Source organism: Strix uralensis, chromosome 17 (genome assembly GCF_047716275.1).
Source record: "Strix uralensis isolate ZFMK-TIS-50842 chromosome 17, bStrUra1, whole genome shotgun sequence".
In the NCBI taxonomy this organism is placed as follows: domain Eukaryota; kingdom Metazoa; phylum Chordata; class Aves; order Strigiformes; family Strigidae; genus Strix; species Strix uralensis.
In genome coordinates this window covers 8,779,363-8,800,542 of record NC_133988.1, presented here as the reverse complement: position 1 = coordinate 8,800,542, position 21,180 = coordinate 8,779,363, and the positions used below count along the sequence as shown (strand labels likewise).

Here is a 21,180-nt window from a genome sequence, read left to right as displayed (position 1 = left end):
CAACCCACAAACCCACCCAAAACAATGAGACAAAGTGATAAAGGGAGCACAGACATAAATGAGGGAGAATAGGAGCCATCTAGGAATGAGGTTGCTCAGAGCCATGTCTGTGCAGACCTCTGTAAAGCTGTGGATTCTCAATTTGAAATCAGGAGGGAGAATGGCCTATCACAAAACTTCTTGTGTCTTCTGCAGAATAAAGAAAATGTATTCAAGAACCCATTGTCCTGGTCAATTTTGCATTGGCCATTAATACCGGGGTCAAAGCAGATTGGTTTCTTCTGTATTGGCTTTCCTGGTGTTTAAAGTGCTACGCTATGTCAAAGCTTGCTCACTTTGTTGTCCTGGGCAAAGCAATGCTAAGACCTTTGCTAGGTAAGCAGCAGAGGAAGATGAATGCAGTTTTATCCCAGATTGGTAGTTCTGTGTTGTCCAAGTGTTTAGTGTGTTTCTAATTGTTATTTTCAAAAATTCCAAAACAACTTGACATGTTCCTGGGGCAGAGGAGAATGTGGGCTCTCTGCTTCCACTTGAATGTTGTGTGATGTCTTCTCTGATTTTAATTTGTAGTCATTTACAAATGGTAGATGCTTAAAACCATGTAAAAAAATTTTAGGTGAAATGACCTTGAAGCTACAGGTTCATTACAAAGCCAAACCTCTACCTAATTTGAGGTCAGTTTTATGTCCTTTTATATGGTGGCTGGCTGGGGAAGGAATGATTTTTCTAAAGAATAGTAGAATCTGTGTACTGTGTATCTACGTTCTGACCTAGCTCCATTGCACTCACTGAATAGTTGTTGACAAGTTCAAGCTCTGTAACTAGAAGGTTATGACTTTGCTAAACGCCATGAGCCAATATAAGGTCAAAAATGACCTTAATGGAGAAATATGAGACTACTGAAGTGGCAATAGATCATCATAGGAACTCTCTTTTGGTTGCATCTCTCTTAGAGACTTCGTCTGCTAGGTATCAGAATACTTGGTGTATGGGACTGTTGCTGGGGACACAGAGGTGTATGAGCCTGTATCAGTGATGGCTGGTGTTGCCCAGTGCAAAGGCTCATGTAGCAGTCTCTCCAGAGGAGGTATAATCAGTGCAGCCAACTTGACTGTCTGCCTCCTTTTTCCTCAATCTGCCTTGTTAGAATCTGGCCTGACAGTATTTAGCTATTTGCTCTAATAAATTTTCTCTTCTGTGATGGCCCTGTTTGACCTTCTGAAGCTGTAATTGCACCTGCGTTAGACCCTTTGATTCTTTCGTCCTCTGACACATGAGATGATGCCACGTTGGTTCCCAGCTGGGCGAACATGTTACCGTGTGACTGGAGGGGATGCGTTCCTGCTGTGCAGCTGGAGATGCTGCTGGTTAGTAGACGCCCTTGGAGCTGAAGTGGCTTACCGTGGTGGCACACACTTCTCCTGCAGTGCAGCACTCTGGCCTTTCTTTTGCACTCTGATTCCTTGTTCCAGGTGCAGAGGGCTTTCCCCCCAACTTGCAGTACCTTACAAACAGGGAGAGAGCCCATAGTGCTGTGCCCCATTAACAGGTGATACAGAGTCTTAACTGCAGAAAGGTCTCTAGCCCGGTGCTGTTACACCGCATTTATGCTCTTTGCATGAGATTTGCCAGGTCTGCTGTTGGTAACAGTTTGACCTTATCAAACAAGGCTCTCAAATTTGAGAGTAATTGGGAACATGTGAAACATTCAGGACTTTTTTAATTGTTACTTTTTTCTAGTTGTGTGTTTAGCCCCCCCACCTTTCACTTCAACAATTGAGGGTGTTGGTTACTTCCTCCTGTGTTTGTGTAAGAAAAGCTTTTTATAGTCCGTTTTTCCAGTTGGCGTATGTACTTCCTCCATTGCAGCTTAACACATCATTCTTCCCACTCCCTCCCAACCACTGAAGCTAATGGAAGACCTTCGAGTTTTTTTTAATAAAAATGGAGCTGTGGGTCTGGGAATGGTCATTATTCCTGCTTCAAAATGTGTTCTTTGACAAGTTGTGTTTTGTTCCTGGTAAAGGAGACACATGTAAGGAAGCAAAGAATAATCTGCTGTATTTAGTTTACAGGACATTTAATTTGAACAGGTTTTGTTTAGCTGAAAATCTATCTAGAAAAACAAAAGTTTGTCAGAAACATTTTCGAAGTGGGCTGCATTCTATTTTTTAACAACAAAAAAATCTTAATGTAATTCCAAATGTGAAGAACATTTCAGTGTCATCCATCCCAATTTCTGCAAGGATCACAGCTGAGGTAAAGGCAGTCTAGGAGCTCCACATCCACCCATTATTTTTCCCTGTATGGATGAGTCTGGCATACTGACAGCACTTGAGCCTTGCAGATTTGGAACTGTGCTGGAGGTCTTTCCTTTAAGCAATACCAAGAAGGAAGGAAGGTGGCATGGCCACTTCCCCTTCATTGGCTGACAGATATATCCCTATACAGGACAGCACGCACTGCATCCTGCTTAAGGACAGTACAGCATCTACTTTGCCATGGCTTCACTCCTGCTAGCTGGATGTCCTGCTAGCCATTTGTCCAGGACTGTTATTTAGACCCAAAATAGAAATAATAATATTTAATATTACAGTCTTCTTTTCCCCTCTATGACAGATAGCTTATTGATAATATCTACTGGGAATATCCTTTATTTCCTATGTTTTGGATTATATTTCCCAATAAAGGTTATGTTTTGGAACTAGTTTTCCAATTAAAATAGCTTTTTTAATATAATCTTGCAAGGTTTTCCAACACTAATGAACATAGCCCAGGTCCTTCAGTGGAGAGGCACGTGCAGACATCGCCACTCCGGACTGAACTGTCTCACTTCTTCAGATCTTTAATATTTTTAGTCTCTATATAAGCCTTCATTTTTCCCAAGTGACTAGTTTTAAGGCGACATGGTAACTCTAACCCAGTCAGGGCAGGAGTTCCCTCTTCTCTTTTCCCATATACTAGCTCCAGTGTAAGCTTGCAGAAAAAAAAAAAATGGATCTGAGGGACACAGGGCTTAATTGTGACACTGAGCCTGAGAATCCTCGCACCTTAAATCTCTTATCTCACCATGGGATGTCTGAGGTCCTGACAGGTCATTTTTTAGCTCCTTTTGTATTCTGTGATTACTCTGTGAAAATAACATTTTAAAGGCACTTGCTTATTTTATTGCTACACTGCTAAATAATTGAAATCAGGACTTAGCATTTAATTATAGTGATTTTATATCATAAATATTGTATAGTGCCTGACGATGTAATTGGGTATTTTTATAATAACCCCCTAGTTTTTAAAATAAGGGGAAAACCTCTGAAATTTGTGCCTTCATGATTGTGCCCATTAAATGTGGTTATCATTATCTAGTGACGACATATGTTCTTCCTAACTAGGATTCTCTTCTCTTTCATGCTGATACCATCTCCATGCTAGATTATTCCTGTCCCTTAGTAGCACCCCAGGGCAGGAGTGGGAAGTAAATGTGTCCCATATGGGCGCTTTAGACAGCAGTTTTGGGGTGTGGGGAGATGGGAAGGGAGAGACGGTGGGGTGGAGAGGCAATGGGGTCTTCGTGCCTGATCCTTCTCTCACTGTCATGTAAGTAGGGCAAGCAGAGGGGGAGCGGGGCCATGGCTTTTTGTACTATCAAGCTAGTTAAGAGTAACGTGGGAGTACATTGCATTCAGGACAGGGTGAAATTATTTGTTCTCCCGTGTGAGAGGAAGGGAGCCAGGGAGGAACTGTGACTCTGAGTCACCGGTTCTTCCTGGAGCGCCTCCTGGGGTGGTGCCGCTACATGCAGCTCAATACAAGACTGAGCCTGAAGGCTTGAACTACTGATTGCAAATATTTTACAGAAGTCTTATTTTCTGGTAATTATTTTAATATGATTCAGTGTTTTCTCTTTTGTCTGATCTTGTTGATGAGCCTTCATGCCTGATCCTTCCCCTGCTGTCGTGGGAGCCAGGCAAGCATTCCCATACCATCCGTACCATTCCTGCTGTGTTTCACCTCTTGCTTTCAGTGGCTGCAAGTAGGTGCATTTTGAAGCATTGTTGCTGTTTAATACAGCAGACCAAGAGTGTGTCCTTGCAGAAAAATGGCTGATCCTGGACCTGTTCTTGTGAAGCCTTTGAAACTACTAAGCTGATTCAAATAGTGGGGGTAGAGCAATTTGCAGAATTGGGGTCCGGGTACTGTTTGCCAATTCACATTCCTAATAATTCCTGAAATTAGAACTCCTGTGGAAACCTGGAACTTTGCTTCTGAGGCAAGTGGTGTGTATGAACTGAGTCCAAAGCACCCAGTGTTCCAACAGATATATGAAGAATGGCTAGGATTTAGGTTCCAGTGGGTCACCAACAGTATTTACTAGAGACCAATAATAATAGTGAACAGACTCATTCCATTTCCAAATTCTCTAGGGTTTTAAAAATCCAGCAGAACCAGCAAAATACCTAAAGCCCAGCCACTGAAATCCAGCCAAGTTTTATAAATATTACAATGGTAGCTTCAATTAAATATAAATTGTGCACTTTAAATGTACAATTTAGTTATTTTGCCAAACCATAAATGTACCAATAACTAAACCAAGAAATAACAGATTAAGAAATCTAAGTTTATAAGGTTTAGAAAAAAGCTTTCAGATATTTTTAATGCTTTTGTTTAATCATGTGATTCATATTTAATCCTAGTTAGACCTAATTCATACATGCATATCTTTACAGCAGGCTGTACACTTCTCATAAGCAATTGACTGGTCTGTGTTATCACATTTGTTCAACACGGGTGGAGGGAGAGAGGTGTAGAGTACAACTCACTTGCATAATCTTTTGCATGTAGTAGAAAAAAATCTGTCTCACATTATACCGACAAGAAATACATGGGTGCTCATAATTCATATTATCCCATAAAATTTAGAAGAGCATTCAGAGACTGCAAATGAAGGTAATTTATGTATAAAACCTCATCCACGAAGAATTTATTGCCATAGTAGGTATAATATACTTTGGCACAGACTTCTTCCCTGAAACTAGTACTTGCAGACTTGAGAAAGGAACAAACCAAAGACCTTGCAGGTTAAACTATAGTCTGGTTTTATACAAAACACATTATTATGAAGACTTTTGTGTTTGAAAGAGCTAAAACCAGTTGCTGTTTTTATGTTAATGTTGCATGGCTGTTGCAGATGTGTGTGAACATCTTCACTGTGTGAGTAGTCTCTTTAAAATCAGTGTTAGTTTAGTGGTGCTACCTTTGTGTAATTATTAATGTATTTTGAACCTTAGTGGGAACTGAGGAAACTGCAGAAGTATGTTTATATAAAACATTCTAATGTGTAGCATCTAAAAGTGAGTATCTGCTTTGCAGAGGTAGTTTGCTAGCAATGTCATGAAATCAGGATCTCATTTCCTCCTGCAAGGACTGCACTGGGAACATGGGTGTAGTGGTTTAGCCCCTGCCGGGGTCTGAGACCACGCGGCCGCTGCCCCTCCCCCACAAAGGGAGTGAAATACAAAGCCCCAAGACTGAAATAAGGAAAGGTTTAATACAACAGTGCAATAGCAACACAACCAACAACAGCAATAACAATAACAGTAATAGTGATAGCAATGAACAGAGCAAAATAGCTACCAAATACAGCAGTTTGAAGCACGATGTACAAAACCACGAGTGCACCGCGCTCCGCGCCAGGAAAATGTGACCTGCCAGGATGTGACGTCCGCATGGTATCTGAATAACCCGGCTAGAGCTCCCCCCCACTGCTGGGGAAACTTAACCCTATCCTGGTTAAACCAGGACAATGGGGCATCATCTTCCTCTCTGCACTTAAGCAAAACTGCCAGATAAAGGCCATGGGATCCATCCATCTTGTTGCCATTTTGAGACAGAGGCATTTCTGTGTAACCACAAGGCAATGTGGCTCCGGTGTCCCAGTAGATTCTTGCTGGTAGACTTGGGCATGTGGTGGCAGAAGTGAGGCCAAGGCAGGGCTGTTGCTGCATTGCAGCGATGTTGTGCACAGTCTTGGGGAGATTTCAGCACTGTCTCCTCCATGCTTGGGTGGCTCATGCAGCTGGAACAAAGATATGTTTCCTTTTGTTCCTCCTGCTGGGGTCTGATTTTTTTTTTTCTTTTGAGATTATATTGTGAACATGTGCTTTTATAATTGTTGCCTCCTTTTGACCCAAATGCTTTTACTTCCATGAAAGTTAATGACATGAAATGAAAATCAAGGGAAAAAAGCATCCTGTTGCCACTCCAACATTTCTGTGTAGTACAAAGTAACCTTAAAATAGGGAAGGATCTGGTTTACTGTAAAATATGCCACTTAAATGCACATAACTGGAAATGGAGAGAAACAGCTGCTAGCATAATGTACTAGAGGGATTTTGGTCCAAGACAGCAAGAGAAGCTACAGGGTTTATTGCTATAAAAATGGACCAAAACTCTCGAGCACCGATGTAGAGCAGATAGGACCTTTAAAATTCTTCCCCAAAAGCTACACAGTGGTGTAGGGAGGCAGTCTGCTAGGCTTGGATGGACAGAGAACATTATCAGTTCCTCTGGGGTTTTAACTAGGAATTCCAGGAAGTCTAGGTGTTTCAGGAAGTGCTATTAAAATATTATGCTATTTCTTCCGGATGTAGATCCTTGGACAGTACACTTAGCCTTTTCTCTGTTGGCTTGCCCTGCAGCAGAAATTCTAAGCTATTGACAGCAAAGTTAACTTCCTTTGCTAGGTGTATTAGCTGGAATTATATCTGTTGCAGAAAGAAGTAACTTCTCTCTTGAAAGTGACATGTGATTTCTGAGGTCAGTGAAGATTTCTCTCATAAAGGATGTCATTTTGCTACTAAGGAAAACCTCATTGGGCTCACATCTGAAGTACTATGTTCAGTTCTCTGCTTTTCCAGATGGATTTAGTGGAGTTAGAGATGGTGCAGAAAATGTCAACTGAAACAATTGGGGGAAATGGAACAACTGTCATAGGAGGAGAGATTGGACAGGCTAGTACTCTCTAGTTTAGAGAAAGACAGATATTTATCACTGAGATTTACAAAATCATGGAAGTGATGAAAAAGCTGAATGTGAAACTGTTGCCCTTCAAATCCTGCAGTGTAAGAACTAGAGGACACTCAGTGAAACCAGTAGGAGATCAGGTTTAAAATAAATAAAAGTAAATAGTCCTTCATTTTCTGAAACTTCAGGTAGTGAATTTTTTGCCACAGGAGGTAGTGAAGGCAGTGGTATCATAGGTTCAAAGGGGATAACACAATTTCATAGACAGCAGGACTACAATGGTCAGTGAAATTACATGTCCTGTAACATCATTAATACAGCAATTGTGTGTGGAGGAGTATGGGGGTGAATGGACTGCAAAAGCAGTCAGGCTTCTGTATTTTCCCTAAATAGCATCTCTAAATAGCGTGACACTGTTGGAAACAGGATACTAGGCTAGATGGACCAGTCGTCTGACACTGCAGGGCATTTTTTTCTGCAGTACTAGAACCATACAGTGTTTTCCTGTGAAAGGTTCTTATTGTTAGTACACTGAATTCTCATAAGGATAATCAAGAAAAAACTGGTAGTGAGTGTGTTAATACTATGTTGTTGATACCTGAAATATTAATGTATTTTAAAGTCTGATCCATTGATAGTCAAATGCCTGCCTGTTACTGTGCATGTTACTAACATGGCATTTATTTGGAAAATGTACAACCTGGAAAATGAATTTTAAGTTTGAGTGTTTATTTTTCTTGGCAGTGAGTTTTAGTTATCTCTGAAGTGAAAAGCCATCCAGGTGCAGTGAAGCTGTATGGTGCCATGAGTACTCTAGCAGGAAGGTATGCAGGACAAGTATGCAGGAAGCTGAATCAGAGTAGTTTCTTCATGCTCCAGTACTGTGTGCTACTGAGATGTCTTTGTGCTAGTTCCAAGCAGGCCAAGTAGAGAGAATGAGCCAGAAGAGGGACTTTGGGCCAACCACATCCACAGATCAGGGGCCCAGAACTTGGGACGTGGTCCCTGTTCCAGGCACTGTGTTTAGTGTCACCATGGAGCTGCAGTGACATCCCTGCAGGTTGGGGCATCCTCCCCGTGCACCCTGTTCAGTGCCTGCCCAATTCGTGGCCACTCAGTCAAACCCTAAATATTTAGGCTACTGCTTCTTATATAGTAGCTAGTTCTTTTATTATTTACATCTCCTTTTTAAAATTTATTTATTTAGATAGTTTTTATTATCAACATCTGTAGCATTTAGAGGGAGACCTGCAAAGAGGGGGGAAAAAAAATCACTAATTTAATATAGGACACAGAAAAGTTCTTTAAAATGGGGTTTTTTTGTAAAAAAAAATTGTCTTTTGTATGTCTTATTTTTTGAAACATTAAGCATATCAACAAAAACATCCTCTGTTTTAATTAGAGGATGTGGGCTTTGTTCACGTGGAGACTTTTGAATATTTGTGTAGCTCCTCTGCTCTGGGCGCAAGCTTTTAGTAGAGATACTTACACAAGCCATAAACTGTACCAGTGCAGCTCAGGTTGGCTCCTTGTGTCTGAGGAAACTGGTAGTGCTCTGGTGTTGATGAGAAATCCAGTGTAAACAAATCCTCACTAGCGGTCTCAGATGTGCTATTGGGAAATGTTTGGCTTTTAATCAAAAGACATGGAGTGTTTGATTCTTAAGAGTATCTTTTTTTTCCTTTTTTCAGTTAAATAAATGTTAACACAAATGAAGAGCTTAAAACTGTCTGACTAAAGCCTTAGCTAATTGAGCTTTGGTTCTGTGAGAGTTTCGATGTCATCATCCTTTTTGTTTTCCAGTTTTCTGGGGAAGTACTTCAGCTATAGGGCAAAAATAAATCTTTTTCACAGTTAAATACATTTATGCATATTTTTAGTTACTATTTACTTCTTGCAAATTTATCTTCATCTGAAAAACAGTTTCGGATGTATTGTTTTCTTAACAAAGATTTGACCTTCATCTTTACAGACACAGTTTCACTATTTTTCCTATCAGCATTTAGTTCAAAGGAGCACTTCTAAGCATGTAGGCAAAAAACAGTTCTATTGTGTAAAATAGAGATGTGTGTTTTATATCACGGGAGTTTAGAGAACAATGCAAAGGTCAATTGTGTTGCTTGCTCTCCTGTCACATGATGTGGGTGTGTATATGAATGCATCCCTGGAATTCCACTGTGGGATCTGCATCTTTGAAGCTGATGCTAAAATTACTGCCGAGGCTCTTCCAAAGGCGGATACTGATAGAAGATTCAATGAAATCGAAGGTCGCCAGTCTGGTAGGCGTTGAAAGATACCTGGCTATGATACTATTTCTGATTTAATAATGCGAATGGGAGGCTAGCCCTTTGTAATAATTAGGACTAATTACTGAAGAGGTGTTGACAGATGGGCTAAGAGGAAACAAACTGCCTTTATCCAGTGGCTTAGAGTCAGATTACTAGTCTTGTGTTATCTGTTTCTCAGAAAGTAGAAGCTTCAATCATTCACTAAGTCTTCAAAGGGGAAAGGGATCCTAACAATATACAGGATTTGGGATGAAGCTATGAAATACGTCTTTGACTCAAAATGGCTAAATTAATCTCCTTTCCGTAAATTATCATACTTTTAAAGTTTGAGTTACAGATGGAGAATCTGATTGTAGTACTGAAAAATACTTGAAATCAGTATTGATGACTGTCCTGTCATTATTTGTTGTCGCCATTCTTGCTCATGGATTAGTCTGAACTCAGTTACTTGCTGTTAATTATATTAATATGAATTCTTTGATTCCCTCTTATGCCATGCTTTCTATCTACCTGAAATGGAGACAAGGGAAAATAGTTAGTACCCTCACGTTCAGTGTTTGTTTTATGCTGATGTCATATCTGCTCAAAAAGCAGAAAATACACCTGCCAAACTTAATTACAGTTATTTACTTTTTTAGGAGAGAAGATCATACATATTTTAAGAAGAAACCAAATTACAATATAATTGCATTTACTGAGAATTTACTCATTGATGTAGGATTTCCTTAAAAAGTATTTCTTCTCTCCTTTTGGATGTAGCATCCACTCAGGACATCTGTATAAAGTGAGTAGATAGGATTGACCAATATGAATGGAGTTAACAAAGACATTCAGGGGTTAATGCTTTGTCAGTAGAATGAGCACTCAGTGTGACTTACTTTAGGCACATGATTTAAAAGTCTAGCAACCCTTCATCTTCTCAAATGACTGCTTTTAAGTGCATTGCTTCCCACTCTCCACCATATATATGTCCTGTTTTTCTGAGAAGCATGAGATAAATATGGTTGCATTCAATAGCATTTATAAGAAGACATAGCTTTCAATTATTTATTTACTTTTAACAAAAGAGGCCTTTTAATTAGTGTTTAAATATTTATAAGAGTTTTATTGTGCTGTAAAATCGGTTATACTTTGATCTAGATTTTCTGGTTTGAGATAATAGGGTTGGTAAAAGTTTTCCTAATGAATTTGGTCAGAACATGACATAATCTGATTATCTGATGAGAGATTGACACTTCAGTTCCTGCCAGCATAAAAGTGCGGTACAATAGGGGGCTGTTCAGCACACATTCAAAGGCTGGGAGTTCAAGTTCAGGTACTGCAGAATTGTTCGAAGTTTCAAATTAAGGCGGTGAAACAGTTTTGCATTTTTCACTGCATTTTTCGTCAGGAGTGGTTTATCATGGATGAGAGGAATGAAGCTCGAAGTTACATGTGTAAACTATGTAACTCTATGCTGTAACTTTGGTTTTCTTTCTCTCCATTTGCTGAACAGTAGTTAGCGTTACTCCTTAAAACAGAGAGAAACTAACTGATCAGAGCATTGCAGGTATTGGAAACAGTCAGTACTAGAAACTGGGAATTAAGCATCATCAGTATTCAACCACTGTTAAATGTGGGACCAGCTTTTTATTAATATGCCCCACATTTTAATAATTTAACTGTTTAACATATGATTACTCTTATGTCAGAGCCTTGGAGATGAACGTGTTTAACTAATGCATCCTACGTGCTTATGCAAAATGGATATAGACTTATGGGATCAAACTGGCATGAAAGAACAATTGTGGGTTTGTATCTAAAGTGTAAACTTAGCCTAAACTGTTAAAATAAACTCTTTTTTTAATTATTATTTGATATTCAGGTAATATTTGTCTTGTAAATGTCATTCCTGTTTGCACTGGAATTATAGTGATCCTTATTAGATTTCTTGGACTAATTTGCTCTCCAGTAACTTGGCTTATCCAAATCTGACTCTGTATTGGATGAGAATCCTAATAGACAAATGACACATACTATTAGTAATTAAGCTTGAATTTTGGGAGATATTTCGTAGCATAAAAATACTTTATAATCTGTAACTTTGACTCATATTTAAAAGTGATCTACATAACACCAAGTCTTCCTTTTTTTTAAATACTGAAGGGGTTCTTGGAGAAAGTAAAATGTATGTACCAAATGGTATGGTCTTTACTGAAACGCAGTTGCTTCTGACCTTGAGAGTTCACCTGAATAACGATTTAAAGTTTTAGCCTAATAAATTGATACAGATTAAAGTACTGACCACATTGCTTTGTTTCTTAAAATACTATGTGGCATGTGAATCTCAGTGGCCGTGGGAAGGGACTGTCTGTGCCTGCAGTCAGTGAGTGGAGTCCTAACCCCAGTTCTAGGGACCGTGCCACCTTGGGAGGTCACTTACTGTCCCTGCCTCAGATTCTCCATCTACAAAGAATGACCCATAATAATGCTGGTCCCAGAGACATGCTGTAGTTTACACAGAAGCAGAAACCTTCCAAAGAGAAAATGGTTTATGAAATACTGGCGTAATGAATGAATCCTGCAAACCCTTCCTCGTTTGAGCAGTCTCACCAATATTATCTAGCAGTTTGGACAGGTGTAGATCAGATCCAAAATTTGGAATTTGAAACATGAGCTGGACACAAATAGGAATTACCTTTGGTTATTTAATATTCCTTTTATGTTTATGTAAATTTATCCCACTTGCTAGTTGCAATTTCAATATTTTTTAACTGTTATGAAACAAATGTTGAGAATATAAACATGGGGGCTAGAAAACAGGTATAATATTCTGATATAAATCTATCTCCCACTATGGCAATGCTGGTAAAGTACTTAGCCTTTCAGTTAAGTGCAGAATCTTTTTCTTCTCTTTTAACAAACATGTGTTTTGTGAACATATTTTGTATTTGTCTTTTTAATTCTATGAAATATAAACTGGATGATTAAAGTAAAAGGAAATATTTTGGAAAGTAGTGACAGAGCTCAACTTGCAGTGCATTTTAATTTAATTGCCTACCTCTGCAAGGCATCTCACTCTTGGTAAGGCATATACAATAGGGGGTTATTTCATAAGCAGAAGAAAGCTTACAGCCAGGAATGCGAGCAGAAGTTTTAAAAGTATGTGAAAAGTAGATTGCTTCATTGTGTCTTCATAAGAGTCACTACTCAGTATCTCCTCCTACCAAATGCGCAAGAACTGTGAATTTCGGGGATGTTCATATTCAGAGAAACTTGAGGACTTCTGACTGTAAATGACAGTCATTTTTACTTCAAGTATGGCCAAAGCAAAATAAAATACAACACTACTAATTCTGTGTGTAATAAAATATTTGTATATATTTATTTTATCAGAGTTTAATCCAAATATAGTATTTATAGAGTAAGAAAAGAATTTATATGCTTTTTAGTTGAATCTAAGGTAACTTGATGCAAAATTAAAATGCAGTGTCTTGTAAAACTTACCGAGATACTGAAATTAACGTAATTTTAAGATAAGTATGAAAATGGGTTTTCGTCTCTTTCTCCCTTATTGCTGACTGTATCAGGCCAGATCCTAAGCAGAGCTCAATGTCAATGGGAACAGCTCTGTTTCCAGCAGCTCTGGACATGGTCCTGTACATCAGGAATCAATTGATAAATCATTGTGTGATGTATTTTAGAAGTATAATTTCCTATAGGTTATATTTTTATGATGTAATATCATGTTACATATACAGTTCCTTAATACTGAAAACTCTTAAGTTATATTGAAGAGAAAAGTATAGAAGACAAAATGTCATCCAATTTGTACTGTTGTTTCATGTTCCTATGCCCTGTGGGAGGAAAAGAAAAGTAATAGAACAGACAAATAAATAAACGTGGTGTTGAAACTGGCATGACAGTTTCTGCTCTTGCACAACGGAACTGCAATCAATTTATTGTCTTCATTGGTCAAATGCCAGAATAACAGCATAATATTATACAAGAGTAGATTAATTAAAGTGTAATTAGAATGGAATAAATTAAATAATCATAAAAGTTTGTCATGGGAAAAATATGTGTTTAGAATTAATTAGTTTTCAAATAAAGTGATATTTTAATTGCTCAGAGTTACAGAATCCTTAATTGCAGACATATAATTCTGGCCCAAAAAACTTCAGTTGCTGTAACAACTTGATATATTTCTTCTCTGTCAATTCTTTTTAATAGTTTGTTACTAAACAACATTATTGCAGGAAATGTCTGCTAAAATGTCTGGAAGATGTTTAATTAAGCCCATGCTATCTGAGGACATTATTAGCTCTTGGAACCAAAAGATTTGTAGCTGATGCTGCACTATGCAGCACCCCTAATTAAGGAGGATGGGCAGACAGAGCCCCGTGGCTGACAGATTGCTATGCATGGCTGAACTAGGGGCTACTCAAAACAATCTTTTGATGGTCCTTGGCTTATCAATTTTCTGCTAGATTACAATGATTTATCAAGTGTACAAACTTAAATGCATTTTAGGGCTGATGGTATGGTATAGAGGTACAGTTGTATAAATGCTTCTTTTCACTTATATTGTGCATTTTCATATTCTTCAGGTTTTCAAAGAATTAGGTTTTTTTGTTGTGGTTGATTTTTCTTCATTAATTTTATGGAGGGTGTGTTGCAGAGCTGAACTACTATGGGCTTTTATGCCTGCTTGCTTTCTCCAAACAAGGCTGCCTGTAGTTATATCGTTGCACTTTACCAAACAATTAATGGTTTCAGAAAGTAAAACAGATGGGTGTCTTTTCTCTCATCTGCAAAATGAACCTGTTTATGGAACACTGGAATTTCGTCTGTTTCAGCTGTATTTCATGCTCTATTTTAGATTCCCTTATTAAAAGCTAGTGCAGTGACATGTGAAGCAGGGTTTCTCGTGTTTTCAGACCCCATATTTTGGCATGAATGTATCCATGATATTTGGCTGTCTCCAAAATGTTTACTTCAGTAAGATTTGCAATGCCCAAAATGTTTAGCCATGTTAAAAAAGGTCAACCAGCTGATAGCTGAAGGCGAATATGTCAGAATGAAAGACTGAAAAAAAATTATCAGTCCGACACAGTGGGAGTATTAGAATGATTAATGTTTATGTTAATTTATGGCTTTTACATATTGATTAATAGCTTTTTGTTTCAGTGAACAAAATGTGTAAGTGGCAATGAGATCCATATGCTAACTCTGTGTCTTTCAAATAATTACAATCATTCTTAGTTTTGTTCCCATGCTGAATCTATGTTTTCATATAGAAAATAATTATTGTACAGTGACTTTTTTAAAAATTGCAGATGGAAGTATTTGAAGGTGAACCTCAAGACACAAGTGTGGGTTTCAGTATTCCAGAAGGTTACACACTGACATTTATATACATTTTTTTTGCAAACTTCATTACTTAAAGTCGTAATATACTGTGGTTTAGCCTCATTCAGTTAGGGGATGCTTAGAGACAAAAAAAGGTGCTAACGCTGTGAGGAGCCATTATCTGAGTGGAAGTCATTAAAAATGTGTTGCATTGCATGATGGTTATTAGTCATTTTCTTTTCTGCTCCCATTAGATTTCTGGCATATCACCAATTGTTGATAAGCAATTTTGTTTGCTATCTGTCCATTGACTATTATGATCAAAATGTGGAAACTTCCATCGTTCATTGTCTAAATGTCAGGAGAGAAGGTAATTTTGGGGAGCTCCTGAGAGAGGGTAACTCTGAACTTCCCTTGAAGTCAGTGGGCAATGGAGGTTCTCAGCACTTATCAAAATGAGACTTTTGAAGTGTTCTGAGCAGGCAGTCATTGTTAGTAATTAGAAATGATATGGTGACTATTTAGAATGAAAGCTCTGACAGCATTTAGTGTTCCCAACCTATAAAAAGAAGGACTCTTGTCAGTTGTAATGTTGGCTGTGTGGCAACAGGTTTATGATATCAGTTAATAAAGGATTGTATAGCTAGGTCATACAAATCATTGCATTCTCTTTGACATTCATGTGTCTCTAACTAGCAAGTTTTGCAAGCAAGAGAATTCTATCTAGAAATTTATCTACACTATCTAGATACTGTATTTCCAGTGCAAGCACAAGCACAGTAATGAATGCGTCCAGGCCACCGTTGTGATTTTTCTTCCTTTTTTAAAATTTTTAGGTTCTGAAGTCACATATGAAATACAAATATATGTCACTGGGCTTAATCTGTACTTTGGTAGTCATAGGTAGGTATTAATGTGAAAAACAACCAATTTAAGAGAAAGCATTTGGTTGTCCTTACTCCTGAAAATTAAGAGTGCTTTACTAGTACATTTTACTGGTTAAATCAGAAATTTCTACTTATTCTAACTTCTGCTTGAAATCAATCTCTTGATTTAAAGATTTCTACTGATGTCTAATTTCCACTTGAAATAAATTATTTTTGAAATTAGTTTTAAAGAAATCCTAGAAGTATAATACAATTTATATCTCAATTTAACACCAAAGATAGCAAAGGGAGCTTTAAACTGAAAGCTGTGGTGTTAGTTGACTGATGAGTGAATTTTCATATATTCTGGGGCTCTGACCTTTGCAAGTATTTGTGTAGCACTCCCACAACTCTTGATCTGTGCAGGCAGTTCCTATACAAGCTTGGACTGATTTTATTTTCACTAGTGCCTGTTTGTCTTTGCATACAACAGACATATCATGTGTTTTGGTGGACTGGGGAAAGAATGTGAAAAGCAGGCTGCCTGGCTTTTAATTTTGGATTTTAACCAGGCTGTTTAATTCTTCCTTAAGTGTTTTGTATGTGTTAGCTTGTTACAGGGCACAAAAAGGTATTTCTTGGTACAGTCAGTTACTTTTCACTTCAGGTGCAAAGAGATTTCTTCAGATGACTGTCTCACAACATCCCTTTCTATTGCTATTTCCATTTCAGTGTGTTCTGTCATTTTTTGATTTGTACATGCAAAATGAAAACCTGAGCTTAAGAATTTGTCACAACATGTCCAAAGAATTATTTGTTTACCAGACCATATACTTGCTTTCAGACCTTTTGTAGTCAATAACTTATAGAAATTTACTTTTGCAGTCAGATGAGGTGAACTTTAACTCATTCAACTTGTACAGATTTGTCTGGCATCTCTTTTAGTTATGTATGGAAATGCTACTCATTAAATGGGTTCTTGTAGCCCTAAACTCTTGTTCTCCACTTCCCAGAACTGCCATATAACCAGGCAGCATTTTATGTCAACCAGGGATGTCCAAGATGTTTCCAAGTCCCGCTGTGTTCTGGCATAATTCAGTGAGGTGAATCGGGTGCTGTTGGGACCCCCCTTATCTATCTTTGCTACTTAAGTAGCTCTCACACCGGCCAGGCGATAGTTGGCTGCATGAGGAAGGGCCACGGTGCTCACAGGCAGCCGTGTGATAAGGGTGTTTCTTCGGCAGAGGATAGTTCATAGTTTCACCACTATGAAACCCAGTTGTCTGCAGTGGGTGTCAGGCTGGAAACATGGCAATATTGTGTTTGGAAAGCTCATACTGCAAGGGCTGCCTGCTGTATATTAACGCTGGAGATGGTAAATGTAATGGAATAAACAAAACTGTTTGCATTGCAGTATTAATTTGAGGGCCTCTTATTTCCACTGGCTTCCTCTGCAGTTACAGCTAGTGATCCACTTCGAAAACACACGTGCACTAGAGCTACGCTGTACAACATGGCAGAGTGTCACAAAACTTTCGAGTGAATGCAGGTAGGCATGGAAGTGCAGGCTAAAAAAGGGGTTTTGTACGAATTAAAAAGAAACATCCTGGAAAGGGGGAAGAACAATTTATTCACATCTTTCCCAACTCATTCTTTGCTCTGATTTTTCCTTTGGGAGGGTGGCACCTGGTAGACTAGGAATTTTCAAAAAATAACAGGGATTTCATATATCTGTGAGCACACCTGGATGTGTTGAATATTTTGCAGTAGTAATTATGTCTGCACACCTGCTGGTTTCAGTCCCAAATCAGTTTGCCAGACATGCCTAGAGAGATTTATTTCTCCTATACCTGAAAAAGCTCTTTTACCACTGAGTTTTTACTACTCTAAATAAGCCTAAAGAAAAAAAGAAGAGGATTTTTTCTTGTCTTTGCTTGAGCCATTGGTATCTCAAACTGAACTGCGGAGTTTGTAGGGGGAGGAGGGTGTTTGGATGATATTTTAATAGCAATTTGTTTTTGCTTCAATGTGTGATAGAAATACAAGTGACAGGAGTGGGAACAGGAGGGTTGCTGAATTCTGCTGGAATTTTTCCTGTGGGAATCTGTTAATGTTTTTAATTCTCTGAGAGATTTTTCTAAGGTAATCCTTTTGACATTTACATATTTTAAGTGACTCTCATTAAATAAAAGCTTAACTTTTTTTATATCAAATGCTGAAGTGATGATACTGGAATACCACTGTATAGAAATTCAAATGGTTTGAAGATTATTCTAATTGCAACCTGAACAAAGTAAGTTTTGTGAGGGATATTAATAGTGAATTGTTCTTTAAGATAATGTAATTTTAAAGGAAATTCAATTGTTCTGGCATTTAGTAGAAGCATTTTTTTTGTCAAAACCCTTTTTAGTACCTAATGTGTGGTGCACATAGCCGTTTGCTAATTGAAACACTAATTTGAACAGCTGGAGTTTCCACTACTCGCTCACGTAGCAAATATAATCTATGCAGGAGCTCAAGGGGTTGCAGTGCACCTTGTGAAAAATACATCTAGTTGTCTGTGTCACATCAGAGTGTAGCTCAGCCCCTGAAGGAGGATGCTGTTACCAGCACAAGGAAGGCTGGAAGAAATAAAAAGTGAAACATCTTTTAAAAAACAGGAGTGTAATGATGAGGCATTGCATTTCTTACTGGTGATACCCTCTTGCAAACAAATAATGTCATAAGCAAAATTAATATCTTTTAACATCCTTTCACAGGAGGCAGGAGTCATAGCATGAGGGTATTTCAGGGACAAACATGCAGTCTAGCCCTATGATGCTTTTAAATGAACTTTCTTCTGTAGGTTGCACTTTGCTTGTTCAAGCCCTTGAGACAGATTTTGCTCTCAGACCAGCCTAAATGCTAAGCAAATTCATTTAATTAAATTTGCTGCAGATATCCCCAGTTAACAAGAACAGATTGGTCTCCCTGAGGGCTAGATGGAGTTAACAAGAAAATAAATGTTGTGCTAATTAGAGAACTCATTTTCAGACACCTGGGGTGAAACTTTAAAAAGTCCTAGATATTTAGGATTGAAAATTCATTTGAAAATGAGTCTTAGGCTTCTAAATCACTTAGGCACTTTGGAAAAATTTACTCATGGGCTTTAACCATCGCACAGTTACCATATTTAGCATGTTTGTAGCTGTCCGCTTAGCAAAGCACGGTATAGCCATTAGCTATTAGTATCATATACCACAATGTGTTTCATTATCCCTGTAAGTAAAGTAGAGAAATTGAGCTACCTGGTGAGTTGAAGGTAAGCTAAATGTCATTTTTTTTTGAGGATGTTTATGTGTCAACAGGAACAGAGGGATGCTTTCTTGGAGTTTTTAAGGCACCAGGGCACCAAATTTCCATCTATTTGTGACCTCATGGGACTTTCTGTTGATTTAGGTACCTAAGAACTTTTAATTAAATCTTGGTCTTAAGTGACTTGTCCACACTCATGGATGAAGACGACAGCTCAGATACAATTTTATAGTTCAGCACTTGCCGGAAGAAAAATCAGATGCTTAATACTGTCACACTGTTGCTCTTCTGCTGAGTCGCGATAGGAAGTAATAAGGAGTCATCTCATAAGACAAATAAAAAAGTACATAGATCTAGTATTAAGCCCAATTTCCAGATTCACATACATTATAAGGAAAAAAGCAAGCAAAGGACCAGGCTTCAGGGAGCAAAAAGTCACTTCATTTGCTTACAGCTTGAAAGTATGTTTTTAGTTGTTGGGTTTTTTCCTGTAGCCAGTCTGAGGATTTTTCTGAAATATTGTCCTTGTAAAGACATGCATTAGTAGCGTCTGTTTCATGCCAGGTAAAACCCTTCCCACAGCCACGCACACACTTGCTGTCTGTCAGCAAAAACTTCTGTGTCAGTAATTAGAAAAATGCTATTAAAAACCTGCCTTGTAATCCCAGATAGCCTCTGGGTTGACTCAGTTCTATTTTGCCTTGCTTGCTCAGTGCAGTAACCCAGGATTGTCCCACCGTGAAGAGGGACCCCGCTCCTCTGACAAGCCGCTAGCTGCTATTTTATTTACATGGTTCTAAAAAGTGTCATTTTGAGGGCAACAGCATACAGCTGGAGTGTCCCAAAGAGGTGACCTTTGGTGACAAAATCCTTAGTCTAACAGGTTTATAACACAGGAGAAGCATGTTACAGATGGGCACTTGGGAGCTGGATCTCACCATGGGGGCAAACCTGTACCTCGTGTCGTCATCTGAAAATTTATTCCAGCCTGTCATGAGTCTAGATCATCAGACAACATCATAAAACACATGAGTCAGGGCACTAAAACATGGAGGTTATCCACTGAGCTCATTATTTTCATACCTAATTACACAGTGCTATTGAGGGAGAATTGCACATTATGCTGAAGAATCCTGTTTCATCACTAGTCCTAAAAGATAATTGTGTTTAATTAGGACCTATAGATACCATGGTGATTACCAATCTATAAACACTCAAGGTAGACCTGCAAATGAGGTGCAATAACAAGTGCATCCATTAAATACTATTCAAAAGCTGATACTGAAGCGAGATGACAATTAAAAGTTGGGCTGTTTTGATTTACCATGTAACTTGTAGCTCTAGCGCTCTGTTCTGATTCTCTGCAATTCCTCTGCTGTGAACCAACAGGCAGAAAAACACCTGCTGATCTTCCTTTACTGAATTTAGAAAACTTTGTTTAATCTGGTGTAATATATGCATGAATGGGAAAGAGTAATGAGAGTTGACATGTTGTGGCAAAAGCCATCCTTTTCTGTATGAGGTCAGGTCAGAAAGGAAGAAGCAGAAGTACAAGCATGGCAAGTAATGTCACAGATAAAGCAGTGAAAATATTTCTTGTAATGCATGTTATAATGCATTTCCCAAATGATTGCAAATGGTACTTACAGCCAAAGAATCTGCTGGTTACCTTGTCCCACCACAGGTCTGGAGGGTCATTTGCAGCAAGTCAAAACACAGAAAAGTCATCCTCCTCCTTTGTGCTTGTGCACAACTGCCTGCAAAGGTGTTAACGTGAACGGAAACACTTGGTGAAGGTGCCGGATCAGGAAGAGTGTGCCTAACCAGGTCACACAAACTATCCCTGCACGTTCATAATAAATTGTCCTTCACATTTCCCATGTCAGACAGGGCAACATGCTTCCCCATATACTTGTCCTGTTCTTTGCTGACTTGGACCACGTTTAAACCGATGACATAAAGCTGAAAGCATCCGTCTCTATTGATCCTTTGGGGAATACAAACCCCTTAAAATAAAATGTTTAACACAGTAGCCACTAAGTTAGTGTGAAATACTGCATTTCTTTTTTTCAAGTAACCATGCTTGGAACCAAAAATTCAAGCATTTGGGAGTAATGGGATTAATAACTCTAATCTCATCTGAAATTCTTTTCAGTTGATAAGTTCACTGCAATGCTTTTCTGTAAATGGTTGTGAGTGGAAAGCACAGTAGTATTTTTATGGGGAGGAAGGGGAAAGACTTGCCAAGGGGCTAAATGGAATGATAAATTGCTTGCCCACTGAAATTATGGGTATCCAGTTTCTTGTATTTTGTAGCTCTTCCTTTTTGCAGCAGGGAGAACAGCTGAACAATTTTGTATTTACAAGTGCACAAGAGGTGC

General features: G+C 38.5%; 1 protein-coding gene across 3 annotated transcripts in view; it reads left to right on the top strand.

The window, feature by feature from the left end:
- GNB1L (G protein subunit beta 1 like) overlaps window positions 1–21,180 on the top strand; it is a 43,822-nt gene that overhangs the window by 5,230 nt on the left and 17,412 nt on the right. The window lies entirely within an intron of this gene.